At 45.9% G+C, this 24,779-nt stretch overlaps 1 long non-coding RNA gene across 1 annotated transcript in view; it reads right to left on the bottom strand.

Moving 5' to 3' along the window:
• LOC115649704 overlaps window positions 1–22,124 on the bottom strand; it is a 37,682-nt gene extending 15,558 nt beyond the window's left edge. The window contains exon 1 of the long non-coding RNA XR_003999892.1: window positions 21,968–22,124. This is a non-coding gene — a long non-coding RNA (uncharacterized LOC115649704). The remainder of the gene's footprint in view (window positions 1–21,967) is intronic.
• Between the last annotated feature and the right edge of the window lie 2,655 nt (window positions 22,125–24,779).

Here is a 24,779-nt window from a genome sequence, read left to right as displayed (position 1 = left end):
GGTGGTTAAGTCCATAAATGGCTATTAGCCAGGATGAATAAGGAATGGTGTCCCTAGCCTCTCTTCATCAAAGGATGGAGATGGATGGCAGAAGAGAGATCACTTGATCATTGCCTGTTAGGTTCACTCCCTCTGGGGCACCTGGCATTGGCCACTGTCGGTAGATAGATACTGGGCTAGATGGACCTTTGGTCTGACCCAGTACGGCCGTTCTTATGTTCTTATGTTCTTAATTGGAAGGGAAGCACGTGAGCATGATAAAAGGCTAAGGACCTCAGGAAGCTCCAGAGAGCCTGAGCCAAACAAACTTTGCTCCCAAGGGAGAAAGGCTGGGGTAAGTGGATGGCAAGTTCCTAGGACAGAGAACCTAAAAGGGGGATCCTAGAAACCGAGAGCTCCCTGGGGTGCTTGTCAGGCCAGGGAGCCTGGGGAAAAAGTGCTCCAGGAAAGGAGAGTATTTTTTGCATGAGAGTAACAGTGGACAGACAACCTGGCCTAGTGTCTGGGGCGGCCCTTGAGCATATTTCTACACTGCAATAAAACACCAGACTCAGCTGACTCAGGCTTGTGGGGTTTGGGCTGCAGGGCTATCAAACTGTGGTGTAGATGCTCAAGCTGGAGCCCAGACTCTGGGACCCTGCCCCCTTCTTTGAACCCAATTATATTTTTGGCATTCACAACATCCCCTGGCAATGAGCTCCATAGGCTGACTGTGTGTTGTGTGAAGTACTTCCTTATGTTTGTTTTAAATCTGCTGCCTATTCATATCAGTGGGTGACCCCTGGTTCTTGTGTTACATGAAGGGCAAATAACACTTCTCTATTCACTTGCTCCTCACCATTCATGACTGAACAGGTTCTATTATATCCCTCTTAGTTGTTTCCTTTCTAAGATGAACAGTCTGAGTCTTTTTAATCTCCCTGGGTAGAGGAAAATCCCGTGCCTTCACAATAACATATATTGCTAACTCACCAGGGATGCAGTGGCAGATTTAAAGTCAATAGTCTAGAGCAATGTAGGAGAATGTTAAACCTCTTAAAATACATAAACATAAGTACTATGGTCAGTGTAACAAATCCATGCTCAACCAGGACTTCCTGTTGGTGTCAGTGATGCACACCATGGATACTTAGAACCTCTTCTCCTCCAAAAGCCCTGGCCTCTAAAGTTGAGTTAATGGAGAATTTCTGTGAGCCTATTACACACTTCTTTTCTGTAGACTAAATAAGCCCAGTTCCCCCAGCCTCTCCTTGTAAGTCATCTGCCCCAGCCCCGTAATCATTTTCATTGCCCTCTGCTGGACTCTTTCCAATTTGTCCACATCCCTTCTGCAGTGGGGGGACTAAAACTGGATGCAATATTGCAGGTGTGGCCTCACCAGTGCCGAATAGAGGGGAACAATCACTTCCCTCTATCTGCTGGCAATGCTCCTACTAATAGAGGCCAACATGCCATTGGCCTTCTAGGCAATAACGACACATTGCTGACTCATATCCAGCTTCTCATCCACTGTAATCCCCAGGTCCTTTTCTGCAGAACTGCTGCTTAGCCAGTTGGTCCTCAGCCTATAGCAGTGCATGGGATTCTTCCGTCCTAAGTGCAGAACTCTGCATTTGTCCTTGTTGAACCTCATCAGATTTCTTTTGGCCCAATCCTCCAATTTGTCTACCTCTCTCCCCATCTTAGTGTCATCTTCAAACTTGCTGAGGGTGCAATCAATCCCATCATCCAAATCATTAATAAAGATGTTGAACAAAACCGGACCCAGGACTGATCCGTGGGGCACTCTGCTTGATACCTGCTGCCAATAGACATCAAGCTGTTGATCACTACCCGTTGAGCCTGATAATCTAGCCAGCTTTCTATCCACTTTATAATCCATTCATCCAATCCATATCTTTTTAATTTGCTGGCAAGAATACTGTAGGAGACTGTATCAAAAGCTTTGCTAAAGTTAAGATATATCACATACACCGCTTTCCCCATATCCACAGTGCCAGTTATCTCATCATCGAAGGCAATCAAGTTGGTCAGGCATGACTTGCCTTGGTGAATCCATGCTGACTGTTCCTGATCACCTTCCTCTCCACCGAGGGCTTCAGAATGGATTCCTTGAGGACCTGCTTTATGAGTTTCCTGGGGACTGAAGTGAGGCTGATCGATTTTTAGTTCCCCAGGTTCTCTTTCTTCCCTTTTTAAAATATGAGCATATATTTGCCTTTTTCCAATTGTCCGGGACCTCCCCTGATTGCCACAAATTTTCAAAGATTATGGCCAATGGCTTTTCGATCACATCAGCCAACTCCCTCAGCACCCTTGAATGCATTAGATCTGGACCGATGGACTTGTGCACATCCAGCTTTTCTAAATAGTCCTTAACCTGTTCTTTCACCCTGAAGGCTGCTCACCTCCTCCCCATACTGTCAAGTATCAGAGGGGTAGCTGTGTTAGTCTAGATCTGTAAAAGCAGCAAAGACTCTGTGGCACCTTATAGACTAACAGACATATTAGTTAGTCTATAAGGTGCCACAGGACTCTTTGCTGCTCCCCATACTGTGCTGCCCAGTGCAGCAGTCTGGGAGCTGACCTTGTCTGTGAAGACCGAGGCACAAAAAGCATTGAGTACTTCAGCTTTTTCCAAATCATCTGTCACTATGTTGCCTCCCTCATTCAGTAAGGGTCCCACGCTTTCCCTGACCTTCTTCTTGTTGCTAATATACCTGTAGAAACCCTTCTTGTTACCCTTCACGTCCCTTGCTAGCTGCAACTCCAACTGTGCCTTGCCCTTCCTGATTACACCCTTGCATACTCTAGCAATATTTTTATACTCCTCCCTAGTCATCTGTCCGAATTTCTACTTCTTGTAAGCTTCCTTTTTGAGTTTAAGCTCACCAAAGATTTCACTGTTAAGCCAAGCTGGTCGCCTCCCATATTTGCTATTCTTTCTGCACATCAGGATGATTTTTTCCTGTCCCCTCAATAAGTCTTCTTTAAAATATAGCCAGCTCTCCTGGACTCCTTTCCCCCCAATAGTAGCCTCCCAGTGGATCCTGCCCATCAGTTCCCTACGGGAGTCTAAGTCTGTTTTTCTGAAGTCCAGGGTCCATATTTTGCTGCTCTCCTTTCTTCCTTCTGTCAGGATCCTGAACTCAACCATGTCATGGTCACTGCTGCCTAGGTTGCCACCCACTTCTATTTCCCCTACCAATTCTTTCCTGTTTGTAAGCAGCAGGTTAAGAGGTGCACGGCCTCCAGTCGGTTCCTCCAGCACTTGTACCAGGAAGTTGCCCCCAACATTCTCCAAAAACTTTCTGGATTGTCTGTGCACTGCTGTATTGCTCTCCCAGCATGATCTTTTTATGCAACGAATGTTGGGGCAGTGGAATGAGGTGCACTAATTTCACCACCACCGGGCTGCTGCAGTCCTCAGTTATTTCAGCCAGTAAGAGGTGTTTAGCCATACAAATGAAAGGCTCTTCCCCATCTCCACCCAGGATATAACGTACTTTTCTGAATAAAGATGTACATGGGTTCAGTTTAAGATTTACTGTTTGTGGATTATGATGGCTCTAGTGTTTAAGCCTGAACTGAAGTAATATGCAGGACTCACACTCAGAAGGCCAAATTCTGCTCTCAGTTATGACAGTGTAGATCCAGAGTGTCATGGAACTCTTACCTTTACAGTGTTATGATGAAGCTCTGCCTCAGTTTCCCCTCTAGTAGCTAGGGAAATTTACCTCGCTCCTCAGAAAGGTAGATTCCCCCTCTCCAAGGCTGACAGTTTTGAGCTTGTGATGTGATTGCCAGACCTTATTCAATGATCAATGCAAGCACCAGAGTATTATAAAACTTTCACTATTGTCTGTTTGATGGGGACCAGATATTAAAATCCACCTAACTAATTAGTATCTACCATTCATGTGGCTGGACTCATGGAGCCCTGTTCTACACCAGTGTAACACTCAGGTACTAAATTGCACCAGTGTAACACTCGGATACTTCCAAAGCATTGGTAGTTTTTCACTGGGAGTGATCTGATGTCACATTGTGAGATTTAAAAAATATGTAATTTAAAAAACCACACAAGAAAACAAAAAGCTCTGAGGCCCAGATCCTGCAGCAAGCTTCCACAGTCAGATCCCTGCACTAGTAGAGACCTGGAGCCCAGAGAGCGTATTGCATGATCAAGTGTCACTACCCACCTCTGGATTTCCTACCTAGTGCATCCGCTCGTCTGGGTGCCAGTGTTTGGGTCCCCTATCTGCTAGAACTGACCTGCAGAAGATGAGGTGCATTGCAAAACCCAGAGGTGGGGATGTCTGACCAGGTTTATATTTTAAAACATTTAATAATGTGATCCTATAATGCGATGTACTAGAACACCAAATTAAAAGCTGTCTGCAGTTACCTTTATCTGACACCACAGGTATCAAACGAACCAGTGGACGAAGATCCATTTTTTTTTTAAATAATAATAAAAAAACCTATTCATCTGCAACAGGGAACCTTTGCTCCTATCTTTGACCTTGTTCAACTCTTTATAACATTCCAGCACAAAATGCTTTCCCTTTGTACCAATCCTTCGTGTTTCACAGTGACTGGAGATTTTGTTTAGAAGCAACCCCTAAACCTCTCCTGTATCTAATCCCATTTATTACATCCGCATAATACTTTAAATCCTTTTCCCTTTGGAAGTCCTATTATTTTATACAGCACTTCACTGTTCAGCCTGAAAAAAGTAATCTTACTGTATCTCTTCTTAACGGTGTCTAGACATATCCGAATAATGAGCCACAAAGACTAACTAGGAATGTTCTTGGTTGTTAAAACTTTATCCTACAGTGATAAGAAATTGACTAAGGAATGAAAAAAAATAGAATATTTTCCTTTCAAAGGCATTTCATCATGTTTCTTTGATTTGTTCCAAATGATTAAAAAAGATAAAATAGTATATAATATTATAATATAGAAATAATATATAATAAATATGTGATTATATATATTATAATATATAATTATATATTATATTATATACTATTTTATAATGATTATAATTATCATTATTTATTTTATTATATTCTTATATGTAACCCTTCTGCCCCTTCTGAGTTGGCAGCAACAAGGGCCGGGTTCAGTAGCCAGGGGTTCCGTTTCAATAATGCAATGCAAAACCGGCTCGAGCTCCCACCCAGTGACCTGGGACAATTACATACCACGCCCCCGGGTGCCTCTAGGAGAGAATACTTCCCCTCTCGCAAGCAAGGAGTCCGAGTGTAGCAAAATCCTTTTAATAAAGGAGGGAGACAATGTGGCATTACGTTGGAGAAAAACCACAAACAGGATTCATAACATAAACCATGAGCAAAAGACCCACCTCCAAGTGAGTTTGGCAATGTCCTTTTCCCCTCAGGGTCTCAAGTCCAAATCACCCCAAAGTCCAACAACTCCAAAGTCTCTGACCCTGGTCAGTGCCACCCCAGAGTTCAAAAGTTCATCTGCAGAGTTTTACACCCCCCCCAGCCCGGGTGGAATTGGTGGGGGGCACACAGGGTGTTAAGGGGCACCTTACATGGGCGAGGCCGACTGCCCCGCCTCTCCGTGGAGGCCTGCTGCAGCCTTCACCACAAATGGCTCTGCTCCACTCACTGTTCCGTGGGCTGCTCCAACCATCCCACTGTTGATCACAGATTACTCTCGCCCCTTGCTCCACCGATATGGCCACCAGGTGCCCGTTATCTACCGGGTAATGAGCATTGGGGTAGGGCGGAGGTTCGATCACTGGATGCCCTGGGGGGGGTGTCAAGTGCCCAAGGGCAGTGACGGAGAACACGCAAGCAATCACTCTTAGTGTTTAAGAGAATAAGGGTTTATTAAATGAATCACAGATAGGGATAAGGGAGAACACGATTAGTTACAGCTGGGGCTTACAATACACTACCAAAGCAAATAATACAAATACTGCAATTACAAATAAAAGCTGGCCTTGGTATTTTTCCAAGTCCCAATAGTTATTCAGGTCGTTCCAGGGGTTAGTAGAAGTGATATTGGTGCTATTAGTAATCATAAATGCAGCAACTAATTTCCCTAAATAAAGTGTGAGGCTCAACTGATCCCCCTTGCTTTCAAGATTTCCTGGTCAACGGGTTTCCCCTAGCAGGAGTCTTGGGGCGGCTGGAATCAGTCTTTGCCTCTTATCTACCAGTACAGAATACTTAACAGCTAATTATACTTACACATACAAACCACAAAAGTTTCATTACGGCCGGCAAGCGGTTAGGCTTCAGGAAACGCGTGAGCCGAGAGAGTCTTCAGGGTGATCAGGCCTGGATACGGTTTCGACAGGAATTCGGGGTCTCTCCGCCCGTCCCCGGGAGGGGACCGGCAATATATAGTAAATTTGTCGTCATAGTTTGTGATAAGCCAATTGGGGGGTCGCGAGTGGCAAATGCCCATACAAGGGAGGCAGACGGGCCCCAACATCCCTACCCAGGAAGCAACCGTCGTGAGGGGAACTTTGTCCCTCCAGGCTGGCCGACCACAAGGCTGCTTTTCCTGTTGCAAGTTCTGCTTTCTGAGCAGCTACGTGACCAGTGGCAGTTCTGAGGGCTGGGGGAAAAATCCGTTGGGGGGTGGAGGCCGGAGCACCCGTAGTCTGGCCTTGGGGCCCCACTTGGGGGTCTAACATGCCCCCATGCTCCGGCCGACAACACCCCACGTACCTAAACCTCAGTGTCTGAGTCAGCATCCGCCCCTACGAGCAGACGTTTCTCAGTAGCCGAGGCAATAAGGGCACTTCCCACCATCCGCCGAACACAGGCCTTAACAAAAGCGCACCCAAGGCAGAGGAGGCAGAGGCCCACCACAAGCGACACAAAAAGGGATTGAAAATAAGCCTTATAGGCTTCAAGCCCCAACCACTCCAGCCATGACCAGAAGCGGAAGGTCTCTCTGGACTCACGCACAGTGGTTCCTAAGGCCTTAAGATCATCAATTACTTCAGTTAAGTTTCCAGAAATAGAAGAAAGAGAGATACAGCACTTATCTTTAAACTGGGGTTACATAGATACAAGGGTTTCACAAAAATCCCGTGATTGTAACAAAAATTGTATCATTAAGCGATTCTGAAAAGAATAATCTGCTAATTCACCTAGCCGCTGATTAACTAAACTAAAGCCTTTTGCAGTAGTATTGGCAAGCGTTTCAATAGCCAGTGATTGGAATAATACTTGCTCACGCAATAACATGTACTCCACGGGGTTAAACGAGACCGCTGAAGAAACCATAGAGGACAACGCCTCCTTCGCCCTCTCCCACCATCCCCAAGAACGTCGAACCCTCCCGGCTGAACTGGGCTGCCAGGTCTTAACATAAACACCGCCCCCTTTTATCAGGATAGAGCCAATAGTACATATGCCTTTGGGGTTGGGGGGGAGTGCCGCAAAGGCAACCTCGCCACATAGCCAAAAATGACCGGGTCGTAATCTGTTTAAAACCCAATTAGAATAAAAATAGGTGTGCCTAAGAGGGTTAAAAAAGGTGCTAAAGGGTGGGTCCTAGACATCTATTTCCACGACAGTTTTATTGACTATTGGCAAGGGGGTGTCCCGATCCATAACAACGTCACCGTGAGACACGTTGCCATAGACAAGGGTTTGGGAACAATTCGGATACGTGCCGACCCAATGAGGGGAGTCTGACCGGTTTTTATGTCCCTCCCTGCCGTAAAATGCCCAACAATGGGACGCCATGGGTCTCTGTGCAGGTGACAAGGGGAGTGGGTCCCTGCAGCGTGCTCTAGTTCTATTAAAAATAGGGAAAACAAGAGGGGAAATGGGGTTAAAAAGGTCATTTATGCAACCTGTCCACTGCGCGGTAGGGAGCCACTGAGCTGAGGGGGAAGAGCAATTAAGGGGACCATTAATACTACTAAAGTTAAACACTAACGGTAATAAATCAAACAAAGGCCTATTTACAGACAGCTTGTTAGAACATGCAAGGCAGTTATCAGAGGTCAGCGAAGATAAGTCGATGTTTCCTCCCAGGGCTTCCTGGATCCAATAGGCTGCAAACAGAAGCTGATGGGCATTTTCGCCCACAGGATACCGTCTCAGGTTCAGCAGAGGTGGGCCCCTCCGGTCCTCGTTCTGGCTTCCTGCCGCTATGGCGAACTGTAAGACAGAACAGAAGGCGGCCTTATTGGCCCCCGTTAGTTCGCTCCTGACTCAGAACGTCTGCTTATCCAGTTGTGGTGGACCAAGGTGTGGGTGCCCTGGGCATCCACAACTGTATAGGTATTGGGATATTTACCTGCACTTACAATTTGTGCGGCGTAGGGTTCCGGGCGACCTGAGGCCTGTGGCTCAGCCACCCAGACTAGTTGGTCAGGGTGATATACGGGAGTCCAGGGACCTCTAGGTCTGGGGCTGATTTCCGGCCAACGAGAATAGTTTGCATTGAGGGAGATAAGAACCTGGGGTAATAGCGCACTCCAGCCCTTATAGTCATCGTTGGGATTAACTGAACGTATCATGGTTTTCAGAACCCCGATTTTCCGCTCTACAACACCGTTACTTTCGGGGTGATACTTCAAGTGAATATGGAGGGAAGCCCCCCATCCCAGCACTAATGCTTCGAAACGTTTGCTGGTAAACGGGGGTCCTCCATCTGCTTGAACCTCGGAGGGCACACCCCATGCTGCAGCCACCTGTTGCAGCGCCCCAGCCACGGCCGCAGCCGTGGTGGTATTCAGGGGAATGCAGTGAGTTTGACGGGAGCCCAAATCTACCACTACCAGAGCCTTAGGGTGGCGACGGGCTCCGGGTAGGGGTCCCATTAAATCTATTTGCCACACCGCGCCAGGAGGGAAGTACTCTGCAGCGTACGCCCACCGCTCGTAGCGCGGGCGGTTTTGGGACTTGATTTGTGCACACTTAAGGCAGGCCTGCACGACTCTTTCGCAGTCCTGCCGCCGCACCTCAGGCTTTCCCTGAGCACCTAGGGCTAACTGATTGTATAGGCGGCCGCTAGGCAAATGCCCCCAATCCTCATGAAGCCATTGGAGGAATGGGTCGGTGTTAAGCTGGGGCTGTTGCCCCAGGCACACTTGGGGTGGTGCCTGAATTTCCCTCATTCTGTGATCCAATTCGGAGTGGAGGGGGTTAGAGTCAGGACGATGTGACGGGCAATGGGTTACAAACCAGGGCCGTGGGAACTTACGTACGAGGTCAAAAATAGTCTCCCACAGGGGCGTAAAAGCTGTGGGGTTAGCCTCTCCCGTGAGGATGCTGAGACAAAATTGTGAGTCTATACCCAGCACGACCTGAGCAGAAATGGAATGGGCCTGGGTAACGTGCTGGGCAGCGAGAAGGACCCCATGAACTTCGCTATGCTGGGCCGATGAACCCGGGGGAAGGAGGTCAACCTGGAAGTGGTCGCATTTAGCACAGAGGACACCTGCCCGGGGGGTCGGGGAAGTGCCCCCATCAGATACAATCCAGGGGTCATATTTTGTTTCTATACACAGGGGCTCCGAGGCTATTGGGAATCGGACATCGTTTGGCAGTGATTTGAGCGTCCATTCCCGCCACGTGATCTCCCCCACATAACACAGCTGTTGCCACGTTAGGCTGGTTCCATGAAAACTGGGAGGGGGCAACCGCGTGAGCCAAGGAATGAGGTGTACCTCAGGGCCAATCAGGGTTCCCTTACTAGATAGAGGGGCCTAAATGCGTGCCTCACCTGCGGCTAGTAACATGAATCCTATGGGCCTGTATCGATACTGAGGGCCCTTGAGCCGTCGGGCCCAGTTATAGACCGGTTGCCCGTCCTGTGATACTGAGTACCCATAGTGATGTTGTGTAAAGAAAAGGGTGATGGTGAAAGGTGAGTCCCTTTTATATCGGGCCAGCCGTGGGTTAGAGGCAAACCAAGTGGCTATTCGTTCCAGGCTTTTTTGGGCTTCAGGACTCCATATTTCCCGTTTCCGTTTGGACGAGAGGGGTTCCTGGATCACCTCCAGGTCTACAAGGTGTTTATCTGGGATGAAGTGTCTGTGATAATTAATTAGGCCTAAGAGTCTTTGCAGTTGCTTTTTATTCTTGGGCGGGTCTGTTACCCAAGGATCTAGAATCCCCGAGGTGGGTTGGCCACAGTCGTAGGGGTCATAATGTTGGCCTAAGAAGGAAAAGCTTTGAGAGGGCACGAGGTGGCTTTTTGCCTCATTAATTCGCCACCCATTGGCCTTTAGTTCGGCTACCACGGCGTTCGTTACGTGCTGAACTATGTGTTCGTTGGGCCCAATTACAATTATGTCGTCCACATAGGCTAAAATGGTGGTGCCCCCAGTGGCTTCTACCCCTTTTAAGGTCTTCGCAAGAGCGGCCGTTGCCAAGGCTGGGGAATTACAGAACCCCTGAGGGCACACCTTCCACTGGTACTGCGCGCCCTGGAAAGCGAAATTTAAGATTTGGGGTTTGTCCTCCAGAGGGATTTGATAGAACATATCCTTTAAATCCAGGGTGCAGGCCCACCTCCCACCGGCATCGCTTAGCTGCTGCCGTATTTCTGGAATGGTGGCTGGGCCTGCAAACGGGAGGTGTCGGACTCGGCTATTTGCCTGTCTATAGTCAATGACCAATCGAAATTCAGAGGGGTTGCCGGGCTTGGGGATACCCCAGCCGGGAGATAGATAGTTGGACGCGGTCGCCTGTGCTATCCGTCCCTCCCTTAACAACTGGTCGAGCAGCTGCTTAATGAGGGGGATGCCTTCAGGCTTCGTGGGAATAGGGGAAAATTTCCATGAACTGTTATTAACAAGCTCGGGGCTATAAGGGGGGGGGGTCATCGGGTGACAGGGCGACAGGCAGGGCCTGACAGACCTGTTTTTGTAATCGCAGTCGTTTTATATCCCCAACCCCCAACAAATTGGTTCCTCCCAACAATGCCTTTACTTTTCGCTTGTACCCCTTATGAATTAAAGTAAAGCTGACTACAGGCTTTTCTTCAATACTGTTAAGACCCTGAACAAACATAGTAGAACTTGTGGGTACGTGGGGCACATCGGATTTTATAACGGAGATTTGAGCTCCGGTGTCCAACAGAAAGGATACAGGGGTGTAAGGGGGTTTGGGACCAGCTACTAATAGGGTGTGGTATGGTCGGTCATCCCAAGTCTCTGTGGAGGCCAGGGCGCACCCGGCCTCTACTCGTTTTTTGTCCTCAAATAGTCATCCCAATCCTTCCATCCTAACTGTTTTCCCAAATCTTGCTGTTGGGTATTAGACATCTTCCGCAGTGCCTCCTTGGGGATCCCCTTATGTAATAGGAACCCAAAAAGCGCCCTTTCAGCCTTGGTTCGTTCAGGGTGTTTAGGCTGACCCTTATTAACAGGGTTCTCAGCTGGAAGGGCTGAAATGGGATTCTTCGGGGTCGGTGGCATTCGGAGCCGGGACACGGCCTCATATAAGGTAATAAGGGGTTGCCCCACCCAACTTTGCAACAGCAGGAGTCCCCCTGTGTCAATCGGTGGGGCGCCCTCTACGGCCAAGTCCACCGCGTCCCGGTGGACCGGGATTTCAGTAGGGTCTGTGACATAAATAAAGGGGACACCTGTCTGAACCTGTTCGTCGCTTAAATTTAACGGCACCGCTTGTGCATCCCACGTTACGATGGACGCTCCGGCAATAGCCCAGATGATCTCATGGGGTGTATTTACGCTGCCAGGAGGCACATACAGTCCCCTAAAACTGCCTTTCATGGTCAAGACGGCCGCGGCCGGGGTGGTAATCGGCCATAGCTGATTTCCCAAGAGATGATGACCTGGGAACCCCGACGCCCAATTGGACGTTTTTGCCAGAACAGCGGCTTCCTCCCTGTCTACCGTCTCTGCCCCGTGATCTAGGGCCAGACGACCCAGCCACACTAGGGGTGCCTCGCCCTCCCTGCGCCTCGTGTCTGCCACAAATTCCTTCATCTCCGCCTTGGTGCGAGTTCGATACTCGGTAGTCGTAACTGTCTGACCTGTCTCATAATCCACCTTACTTTTAGTGATAGCAACGGGCATTGCCTCCACCTGCCTCTCCTGCTCAGGCGCAGGTGGGGCTGAGGGGAGAGCAGGGGGGAGAGCAGGGTAGATCGAAGGGGGAGCTTCATAGGGGGGTGGGCTTTTACCAGCCTGACTCCCGTCCTCCTGCTCCTTGTCATTTATCTCACTTTCTACACTGTCGGTACCGCTCGCAGCGGCTTGTTTAGCAGCAAACATAGTGCTTCCATGAAGGACCGCACAGAGGTCCAGCGCTTTGTTAAGTGCACTGAACAAGACCGTGGACACGTCCTCCGACTTAAACTCGTCTGGTCTAAGTTTCTTTGTCCGCCTGGTCTGCTCTAATTCCTGCAGTAACTGGGCTAGCAACCCGTGGGCAGGATCATCTGGCTGTACCCGGGGCGGGGGTATGAGTTTAGAAACGGTGGCCCCGGATTTTTTGATGATACGGCTACACTCCTTCCAAATGCCTGACGGTGTCTCAGTCCGACTAGTTTCCACAACCCCCGTGCACTGGGGTTGCAGGGAACCATCGGCCGGCTGACACTTAAAGGTGGGATGGCAGTGGAGGAGGCACCCTACGGCAGGCAGGGTTAATGAGGTAGTATAGCTTTTCGACCCTGACCCTGACTCTATAGTACAAACCCAATCTAGGGTGGGCCTCGCAGACTGTCTGCTGGCCACTTGGTGAAATTGTAAGTGTTGAAATTGCTCGAGCTCAGATTGTTCACGGTCCCCACTACACCACGGGCACTGACCCTCCCCAAGGCATCCTGTTCGTGACGCCATGTTGATCACAGATTACTCTCGCCCCTTGCTCCACCGATATGGCCACCAGGTGCCCGTTATCTACCGGGTAATGAGCGTTGGGGTAGGGCGGAGGTTCGATCACTGGATGCCCTGGGGGGGGTGTCAAGTGCCCAAGGGCAGTGACGGAGAACACGCAAGCAATCACTCTTAGTGTTTAAGAGAATAAGGGTTTATTAAATGAATCACAGATAGGGATAAGGGAGAACACGATTAGTTACAGCTGGGGCTTACAATACACTACCAAAGCAAATAATACAAATACTGCAATTACAAATAAAAGCTGGCCTTGGTATTTTTCCAAGTCCCAATAGTTATTCAGGTCGTTCCAGGGGTTAGTAGAAGTGATATTGGTGCTATTAGTAATCATAAATGCAGCAACTAATTTCCCTAAATAAAGTGTGAGGCTCAACTGATCCCCCTTGCTTTCAAGATTTCCTGGTCAACGGGTTTCCCCTAGCAGGAGTCTTGGGGCGGCTGGAATCAGTCTTTGCCTCTTATCTACCAGTACAGAATACTTAACAGCTAATTATACTTACACATACAAACCACAAAAGTTTCATTACGGCCGGCAAGCGGTTAGGCTTCAGGAAACGCGTGAGCCGAGAGAGTCTTCAGGGTGATCAGGCCTGGATACGGTTTCGACAGGAATTCGGGGTCTCTCCGCCCGTCCCCGGGAGGGGACCGGCAATATATAGTAAATTTGTCGTCATAGTTTGTGATAAGCCAATTGGGGGGTCGCGAGTGGCAAATGCCCATACAAGGGAGGCAGACGGGCCCCAACATCCCTACCCAGGAAGCAACCGTCGTGAGGGGAACTTTGTCCCTCCAGGCTGGCCGACCACAAGGCTGCTTTTCCTGTTGCAAGTTCTGCTTTCTGAGCAGCTACGTGACCAGTGGCAGTTCTGAGGGCTGGGGGAAAAATCCGTTGGGGGGTGGAGGCCGGAGCACCCGTAGTCTGGCCTTGGGGCCCCACTTGGGGGTCTAACACCCACAAGCTGCTCCGCTCCACCAGCTGTCCCATGAACCACTGCAGCTGTCCCCACAAACTGCTCAGCTCCACTCCACGGCACTCACTGCTCCAACCATCCTGCAAACTGCTCTGCCAGCCACTTAGCAATATATCTTCAGGCTCCTCCACTAGTTAACACAGCACTCAGTGATCTCAGCTCAGTACTTTTAGCTCTTTTAGTGGTTGCAGCTCTTAGTGATTTCAGCTTGTAGTAGGGGAGCCCCAGTGCTGATGCACCATTGGCCCAAAGTGAATTCGGCTCAGCAGTCTCTAGCTAGACTCCTAATGGAATCAAAATTAGCTCTGCTATTCAACAGTGGAGAGAGGAAAAAAAAGTGCAATTGGTGTGCCAGGCCCTCAAAAGGGGGCCCATACCATCAGGTACACACACAACTGTTCCCAACCTCTCTCAGTTCACTGTGTTTTGGAACCCGTGTCCCTTGTCTAGCAAGTCTACTTAGTTGATGGTGAGACTCTCTGTCATAAAACAGTCTCATAGTCCTTCATTCACATAATCAGGGTAACAACACTTTATTCCTCCTACCCCAATAACCGAGAAATTGGGATCGCACAGCTGTGAAAGAGACCATTTTGGGCTGTCGTGGGCTATACTAGGCGGAGTGGGTGTGCCTATGGAAACAAGATCAGCCCCCTAAGTTCTTTTCCACACTCACCATAATTCACCACCAGATGTCAGGGTAGAGCTCATCCTGACTTTGCTTACATATATAATGTATAAGAACATACCCAGTTTATATTATTGTTATTTACATCAAAGCAGTGATGACAGCCCAAATGAGATCAGGCCCCATTGTGGGCTATATACATATAGTAAGCAGCCTGCCCTGAAGAGCTTACATTCTAAAAATACATGGCAGAGTGGGAGAAAGGAAGAATCTGGATTATTCCCATTTCACAGATGAAAAATTGAAGCATGCAGGGATTTTGAAGGAAGGATGGAAATTGGACCCAGATTTGTATCTCAGTTCAGTGCAGCAACTACAGTAGAACCTCAGAATTACAAACACATTGGGAATGGAGTTTGTTCATAACTGAAATGTTTGTAACTCTGAACAAAATGTTATGGTGGCTCTTTCAAAAGTTTACTACAGAACACTCACTTCAGCTTTGACACTTTATGCCTAACACAGTACTGTATTGTATTTACCCTTTTAGGGAGGTGGAAGGGGATCTCTGCTGTTGCCTGATTATGTACTTCTGGTTCCAAATGAAGTGTGTGGTTGACTGGTCAGTTCATAACTCTGGGGTTTATAACTCCAAGGTTCTACTGTAACCCATTCTTCTTCCCTAATTTTGTTCATACAAACAAAACTCTGGGCTCCCATTATGCCCTAGTGCACTGAAAAGCATGGAAATTCTTGAAGTTTGCACTCAAAAAGAAGACACTTCCTAGCATCATCCATCTGGAAGTATAGCTAGCAGAGGGCTGGACAAAGAAGCACTGTACTTCCGAAAGAGTCAAATAGAGAGCTATGTAGCCTGCACTCCCTATATTATTATGAGTATCATGATTTTGGTCCATTCTGGGAGGTGCTTACATTGATCTTGGGAACAACTACATGATTGTACACACAGCTACTTTGCCTCAGCTATTTCCAGCATCCCCTTTTGGCCACTTGTCATAAACAAATAAGTAAGAGTTAATAGAACAGAAGTACTTCATATCTCTTTTGCCTGTTAAGAGTTAACAAGTTCAGTGAGCCTGGCTGTCACCTGACCAGAGGACCAATCAGGGGACAGGAGACTTTCAAATCTTGAGGGAGGGAAGTTTTTGTGTGTGCTGTTAATTTTGGTTGTTGTTCACTCTGGGGGACTCAGAGGGACCAGACGTGCAACCAGGTTTCTCTCCAATCTCTCTGATACAGTCTCTTATATGTCCAGAATAGTGAGTACTAGGTAGATAAGGCGAGTTAGGCTTATGTTGGTTTTCCTTATTTGCAAATGTGTATTTGGCTGGAAGGAATTCAAATTTGTATTTTGCTAAAAGGATTTTACTTTGTACTTGTATACTTAGGCTGGGAGGGTATTCCCAGTGTCTATAGCTGAAAGACCCTGTAACATATTCCATCTTAAATTTACAAAGATAATTTTTACTGTTTTTTCTTTCTTTAATTAAAAGCTTTTCTTGTTTAAGAACCTGATTGTTTTTTTATTCTGGTGTGAGATCCCAGGGGCGGAGTCTGAATTCACCAGGGAATTGGTGGGGAGAAAGGAGGGAAGGAGGAGAGAAAGGTTAATTTTCTCTCTGTGTTAGGATTATTTTCTCTCTCAGGGAGAGTCTGTGAGGGGGAGAGAGAAGGAGGGGGGAAGGTGAATTTTCCCCTCTGTTTTAAGATTCAAGGAGTTTGAATCACAGTGATCTTCCAGGGTAACCCAGGAAGGGGAAGTCTGGGAGAGGCAATGGTGAGGGAAAGGATTTACTTTCCTTATGTTAAGATCCAGAGGGACTGGATCTTGGGGGTCCCCGGGCAAGGTTTTGGGGGGGACCGGAGTGTACCAGGCACTGGAATTCCTGGTTGGTGGCAGCGCTACAAGTACTAAGCTGGTAATTGAGCTTAGAGGAATTCATGCTGGTACCCCATCTTTTGGACGCTAAAGTTCAGAGTGGGGGATTATACCATGACACCACTAGAGGCAACTGTGCAGCTGGTGCTGCAGGCCACATCTACTGCAGCTGCCTGCAGTACCAGGGCAGCACTGCCTGCTCTAAAAAGAATCCTGGAGCAGGGTCAGCAGAGAGGAGCCATCAAGCTACGCAGCACTGGGCTCAACCCACCTTTTTTATGCATTTAAAGGCTGAATCTTTAACGTTTTATTATGTGTCTCAGAAACTGGGGGTCGAGTTGGTGCCATTCACAAACCAGAAACCAGACCAAAAAAACACCAAAAAAAACCAAAACCTTAATTAATTAAAAAAACCTCAAACCTAATACTATTTCAGAAAAAGCTCAGTATTTCTGACCATGAATTCTTGGGCTGCTGGAGCTGAGAAAAATACCAGAGAGCTGAAAAAAAAAATCAGCCAACTCTGGAGTGCTCCAGGGTAACGCAGGAGCACAATGATTCAACCCACAGACTGACATGGTGCTGCAGGTATTGCTCAGCTGCCAGCAATAAACATATGGTTAAAGGGCAGGAAATGTTCTTGGAGACATCCCTACAGTAATTATTTATATTGCTGACTATGCAGCAGGTGTGTCCAGTAAAGACTGACATTACTAGTAGGGAAATAGCCTAACGAGACAAATATATGCAAGCTCATGAGCAAATAAGCTACAGGCCAGTGTGTTTTACACATCACCCTTAACGCCTGATCCACACAGGATGTGAGTCTGAGCTTGAGAGCCTTGGCTCCTTAGCTCAAATTGTAGAGAATCATTTTCAGCTCTGGCAAGCCCCAGTTCAACCAAGACAGAGGTTGCCGCAAAACAGCACCCATACCACATGGACAATAAGCACACCATCCATGCCTTTCTAGCAGTGACAAATTTAAGGGTGCTCCTTCCATCAGAAGGGTCATGCTGCCGAATCTCCAAAGGGATGGGAGGTTAACTCTAACAAACTATTACAATGCTCTCATATTGCATTCACAATCAGCTCAAAAACAAAGCACATTGTGAAAAAGGCTTTCCATTAACCATACGCTTCATGTTGCTCCACCGCAGGGCAACGCTTTTCCTGTTCTGTCAATATTCTAATTGGCATGAGTTTCCAGGATTCATCAATGAAAACTGTTTCATGGATGGATGGAGCATTCTGTTAGGTCATTTACTGCTTTTCCCGAAGAGCGCTAACTTTGTTAGAATTAGTGAGTGGGGGCAGGGTGGAGCTATGTAAATATAGAGGATATTATTCTGATTTTTGAACCACAGGATGGAAGGAGGCACTGGAGCCAATGGATACTAACATATGCCATGTGATGGGGTATTACCATTCAGAATCCTGACCCATGTCCTACGAATAAAGCTGGGAAATAAACAGCCTTAGTCCTAAGTGAGACCATTATTGCACATGCTTGTGCGATCTGAGGCAGTTCAAGATGGCAATTGCTAGAGCAGAGTAAGAGATGGGGCTTTCTCGCTGCCTGTGTTGCTCTCATTGGATTCCACAGTTACATGACTGACTTCCTTCACCTACATCAAGCACCACCGAAACCAGAACCGGCTCTCAGCTGCAGCCTGCACCTCTTGGCTCTGCTGAGCGGGCACTGAACTCTGAGGAGTGACTGTTTCACAGCCACCTGCTACATCTATGCAGGTGCGGATGTAAACGTGTTGTGTTCTTGTTTGTAGTTTTCTTTAATCTGCTATTAAAGAGATCCAGACTTAAGGTATATGTTTTTGCTCTTCATGAATGGGAAGCCTAAGAAAGAACATCTACCTACATAAATAACTGAGCTAATGGCTCACGTGAGCACTCCAGTTGGGGATCTGAACTATATCCTGCAACTGCCAAACCCAGAAAATGAAAATAGAGCCTCAGTACACATGTTCTGAGTCCCTGCTGCAATCTGGGTGTGCATTACACTAGCTCCCAGCAAGCTGGACATGCTTCCTGCTACTTTACCTGCACCAAATGTGAAAAAATTAGAGCTGGTTGGAAAATTATATTTTATCCTTATGAAATATTTAAACTTTTAGGTGAAATATCAAAGCCTCAAAACATTTGGCTGAAAGCCAAAGCCATCATCATGATGCCTCATAGGAGTTGTAGTTTGGAGCCCTCATTCCCCTATTCTTGCCTATGGGTCAGGGTTCCCAACCAGACTACATCTCTTATGCTGCACAGAAATCCCCCTTCCCGCTGAACGGCTACAGTACATCATGGGAGTAACATCAGCACAGTGTTTCAATACAAAAATTGAAATGTTCTGTGGTAAACTGATCTTTTTTGCAAAAAAAAGTTTAATCAAAAACCCAATTTTCCCATCAAAAATATAGTTTTCATGGAAAATGTTCAACCAGCCCTAGAGCTAACACTGCTCCTGTCCCCTCATGCCTATATGTGTATGTTATGTCCCTGGGCAAGGGGGTCAAATTTTTGCTTTATGTCTTGAACAGCATTCACTTTTATAATTGCCTGATGGTAAGATCTGCCTTGCTGCTTAGTGTGTGGCTCAGGGTGTGCTACACTGATTCCCTTCTTGCCTCCAACTCAGTTGTTCAACTTCATATTCCTTTATATGAGATATAAATTTCTCCCATCTCCCAAGTAGTTTTTGGAGGCTTGACTTATTAGCCTGGTACTTTGTACAGTCCCATTTATTTCAGATGATTTCCTTTCCATTTCTGAAGTTAGCTCAAAATGTACAATATATATGTTAATATGGCCATATTCCAGAATAGGGATCACTAGAACCCATATTGGGTCTATAAGAATCTCCATTGCAGGATTTCCCTTTGGCTTCTTTAGGCAGAAAGTATTAGCAGCAAATTAATTCTTTGGAGGAAAAGAATAGATTGAATGAGTGTTTTACCCAGCTACCATAAGTACCAATTTCCTGAGATTACCTGCGATATGGGCGTAGGCTGTTTTCTGAAAAGGAGAAAGGGTAGAAAAGGGCATATTTCTGCTTAGAATGGGTAATGATTAATCAGAATCAATGGATATTAAAGACCTCTTTTAAATATGATCTTTAAGCTGCAGACCAGTTGTCATATGTTGTACAACTGACAGTAGGAACAGGAGCTGCTTTCCAGGTTATTGAGTGAGATGCTTCAGGGCAGCTATTGTATTCAGTGAGATTACCATGATGCATCTCATATCACCAAGAAGAGATTCTGACAATACCCAGGCTGTACACCTGTGCTAAAATCATCTGAGTAAAGATTGCAATTGGGCCATGCTGAAATAAGTATGTGAAGTTCATTAGCATGTGAACTAAGACCCCTAACCTCTTGCAAATGTCACAGTAGGCTTGGGTAAACTCCATGAGGTGGAAACAGAACCTTCCATGCACAGTCACATCACTCTGCTGTTTTTTCAAGCACAGACAGTATTTCAAGAATGATTATAATTTAGCTTCACGTAAACCAAAAACCCTGGCACATATTGTAGCCAACAGCACAAGTGCTGATGCTGATCTTTGTAAACTGTAACGTATTTAATTGTTTCACGCTTTTTTGTTTGTGCTTTTATATATATACACGTTACAAGAACCCCTATGAAATCAGTGGAGTTACCTCCATGGAAAAAACACCACTTGTGAGATGAGAATCAGACCTTAGTTATACAACCTTCCATTTTCACTTACGCTGAAGCAGAAGAGGGTGTATCATTTTCAGAATGACACTAGTCATGCTGTGGATTTCATTTATTACTTTAAATGTAAGTTTTTTAAGACAGAAACTTTCCCTTTACTATGTGCTTGTATGATACCTAGCAGACTGGGGCCATGATCTTGTCTGAGACCTTCAGGCACCTCCATATTACCAATAAAGGAGAATAATAAGTTCTAGATGAGTCATGGATTACACTTATACTCACTTATTTTTATTGCAAAAAGTGCTAAAATTTCAGTTTGATTTACAGATTCAATTAAATGGATCTTGACATTTTTTCCATAATCACTTTATAAAGCTAACAGTCTCAGCAATTGTGTGCCATGGCAGAAAAAAAGCCAAGTGTAATTTGTCTACAATAGAAGATGGCTATAAAATTAATCTTTGCACAACACAAGCAAACGGAAAGGGATGGGTGCATGGACTCAAGAATATAAGGTGTCAAAGGATGAGCTAAATTAAAACCAATGGAGAAACTGAAAGCAGGGAGAAATAGGATCAAGGGGAAAAATACTGACGTGGGAGGAGGGCAAAAGGAATTCAATGAAAGATAAAAATCAAAAATCTGACCTGGGCTGAAGAACTTTTCCTCTGTGTGAACTCATCCTATTTTATGCAATGAATAGGTAGCATGTTCTACAGGTGGGTCAGCCATGTGAATCAGTGTGTATTTGGCTGCTGGTATGCAGAATCTACTAGTATCAGCTAAAACTGGTTTAAAAATTTGTGCTGGAAGAGTTTTCTGTCAGAAAGTGCAGTTCCAATGGAATCCAAATGTTCTGAGGGAATGTGTCAATTCCACTGGAACTTTCAAGGAGACTAGACAGACTGGTCAGGGGACTACTTTGGTGTTTCCAAAATGAAATTTGTTGGCACTTCATTCCTATGAAAAAATTAGAGATTTTGACTTTTTGTCCCCCTACAAAATGAATTAAAAAAAAAACAAACAATGCTTGAAATTTTTTGCAGGATGAAAATTTTGTCCTCCAAACAGCTCTAGTATCAGCACATTGGCTGACCTTTGCAAACTTGCTTTGGCTGTTTGCACACACAATTCCCACTACGTTTAACGGGCTTTGAAAAAAATCTCAGCCACTGTGTGCATCTACTAGCAGGCAAGTGTATGAGTTTGTGTTTTCAAGAGAGCTGGCAGCAGCTGGATTATTGCCACGATCAACCAGAGTTTTTGAGCAAAGAGAAGCACATAGCACAGGAGTAGGCAACCTGCAGCACGCAAGCTAATTTTCAGTGGCACTCACACTGCCCGGGTCCTGGCCACCAGTCCGGGGGGCTCTGCATTTTAATTTAATTTTAAATGAAGCTTCTTAAACATTTATAAACCTTATTTACTTTATATAGAACAATAGTTTAGTTATATATTATAGACTTACCAAAAGAGCCCTTCTAAAAACATTAAAATGTATTACTGGCACACAAAACCTTAAAGTAGAGTGAATAAATGAAGGCTCGGCACACCACTTCTGAAAGAGACTGCCTATGGTGTGCACAAGTGATACTTCAGTACTCAGCCAGAGGCAGCTGACCTTGTCTGCATATATATGTGTGTGTGTGTGTGTGTGTGTGTGTGTGTGTGTGTGTGTGTGTGTGTGTGTGTGTGTGTGTGATTCCCCTTAAAAACAAAGATCCTCACCTGTCTAAGAATTGCATACTACATAAAAGGCAATAATGCTCACCTTGGGCTTGGAACATTCAGGTCCAACTCAGCCAAGCACATGCTTACTCCCCTTTAATCATATTTTGCTGCTGCTCTTTTCAGTTGTTGTAGAGGTTGGATATTGGATATACCTGTTGGTGATCAGAACATGGTGGTCATGTCTAGAGATTGGAGCAGGGGTCCGTAGCCAGGAAATCAGAGTCCAGGGTCAGAGCTGGAATCCAGAGGCCAGGTGCCAGAGCCCTGGGTCACAGTTGGAGTTAGAAGCCCAGAGTTGGCACCTCTGGTCAGAATCAGGTCACCTGGAGTGAAGCAACGCAGGGGCACAATTGGGGCCAAGGCAGATACAAGTCTGAGAACAAGGAGGAGCTATCACAGCTGTGGGTGAATGCTCTGAGCAGCTGCTGAACTGTTGCTGGACTTAAGAGGCTGTCTTCTGAGCCAATTAGGCAGCCTGCTACAGGCCAGCAGTGCTTGTTATGTTGCCTGGAGGCTGACTCTGCTAAGGGCTCTGATTCCTGAAAGCCGCCTCCCATGTAATTCTCACAAGACCTCTCTTTTTTCCTCTAACTAGTCACATGTGGAATAAAATTAAATATAAACTCACAATCTTCCCCCCAGCCCTTTTAAAGTGCTAGTCTTTGTTTCTGGTCTATGCAGTGAGCTCCTATACCTGAGCGTCTCCCTCCTGTGCCATAAGGAATGATCTAAGAGCACCCACTAGGCTATGATACTCCTCAGAACACATGGGGCCTCATTTACACTACTGTAAATCAGGAGCAACTCTGTTGAAGGCAATGGAGTGTAACCAGTATAAATCAAATCAAAATCAGGCCATTAAAAAGGAACTCACCGTCAATTACCTGAATTAGCAATTATATAGATGAACACACCTCTAATTACATCTAAAAGACTCTTACATATCTAACATCCCAGACAGCCAATAGAGCAGCAAAATACTGGCTATCCTTAACCTTTTTACCCTATCTATTGATACCAGGTAATTAAAAACTACTATGCAGTAGCCATTTTTATTTTCTGTTAGGTAAAAAACTTTGTTTCAAACTTTGACTATTAAAATGTTGGAAGAGAAGAATTACAAGAGTTCTTCCAGTAAAGTTCAAGCAAATGCTATGGGAGTGACATGCTTAAAATGCTATTGATTTAACTTCTTGGGGAGCTCTACATCACGGAAAGAGATGGCTTTTTCTAGACCCATTACCAAATTGAAATGAAATTCTGAAATGCTTACGTGGTTTGTTGGATGAATGGAGAGAGGACGGGGTAATAAACCCAAACGAGACCTTCAGCTTCTAATAGGACAAAAGTCTCCAACAGGTATGTCATTGGAAATTAAAGTAAAACCTTGAAGGTTTCCAGCCATTAAACAGTAAATTATATAATCTAATTTATTTGCTTTCTCTTTTGGTCATTTTAAGACTATAAAGTGCATGCAGTGTATCAACCCTATGTTATGTTGCCTCAAGTTGTAGAATGAGGAACCTGAAGCAATTTGCTGGAATAAGACCAACACTTAAGTGCAGTTGGTCACATTGGCACCTAGGTTGCCTCTCTGTTACTTGCAAGCAAAAACCCAAGAGGTAAATTTTCTTTCGGTGTAAATTTGCACAGCTCAACAGACTTGGAGTTGGGTATCTTTACACCACCAGAGAATTTGGTCCAGGAACGGAATACAGCAGCCCAAATCGGTTCCCAGCAAAAATCATGGGAAACAAAATACTTGGTGTACATAGTTTTTATGGTCAGAAGAGCCCTATGATCATCTAGTCCAATGTCCCACATAACAGACAATAGAATTGTGAGAGAATGGAGACTCTACCCCATTGTTAGGTAAATTGTTCCAATGGCTAATTCATCTCATTGTTAAAATTGGACACCATATTTCTAGCCTGAATTTGTCTAGCTTCAGCTTCCGGCCACTGGGTCTTGTTATGTCCTTACCTGCTAGATCAAAGAGCCACTTGCTTTAAAAATATTACTCGCTTATAGGTTGTGATCAAGTCCTCTCTCAGTTAAACAGAATAGAATGAGCTTTTTTGGCCTCTCACTGGAAAATACGTTGCCCCGACCTTCTAGCTCTTGTCTGAATCTTTTCTCATTTGTCAACATACCTTTTAAGGTGTGGACATAAGAACTGGAGACGGTGTTCCAGTAATGGGCACATTAATGCTGTAAATAGTGGTAATAACAGCTCCCTAAGCACTAGAGAAATGCGTGAGCTGATGAATCCCCTCATGACAAATAACAACAGGACCATTCCATGGATGCTAGTGAAGCCCAAAGGCTGTAATAAGCTTGCAGATCCCAAAATGTCCTCTTTGCAGGTGTGAGGAAAGGACCATTAGAAGACCCATGCGTCAGCAGCTCCTGCCATGCAGCAAGTTGCTATAAGTCCAATCTCATCCAGACATGGGCACTATGTGCCCAAGACATCACCACTTCCAAATCCTGTCATCAATCTTGTGACATCTGAGAGAACCAGAAGGAAATGCTGGACGCATTTGTGGTCTGTATTCTGGATGCCAACAAGCAGACTCCCACTTGAAGCTGTCATGTGCTGTGAGGAAACAAGGGCACCCAAGAGAAACCTCAGAGCCCACAGCGGGGAGGCCAGAACAGTTGATCTCAACACCAGACAACAGATGGACAGAGGAATGCAAGAGGCTGGTTTCTGCTTTGTATGCCAACATGAGGGTGGCAAGGATGATTTTTTAAAAAGTTAGCATAAAATTATACCATTTAGATCAGGGAGAATTGTTACACACACTTTGAAAATGATGCCTTGCACTGTGTATAATCAGACCCTAGGTCTATATAGCTATAATGAAATGCAAATCATGGTTCTCTGGTATAGGACCAACAGATGTCTTGTCCATTTTGGAGCACTAAAGAACTTATTTAAAGCAAACACAAGATTTTCCA

This window comes from Gopherus evgoodei, chromosome 4 (assembly GCF_007399415.2).
Source record: "Gopherus evgoodei ecotype Sinaloan lineage chromosome 4, rGopEvg1_v1.p, whole genome shotgun sequence".
Lineage (NCBI taxonomy): Eukaryota > Metazoa > Chordata > Testudines > Testudinidae > Gopherus > Gopherus evgoodei.
Note: the sequence above shows the minus strand (reverse complement) of the source record. Positions and strands in the feature narration are given on the sequence as shown.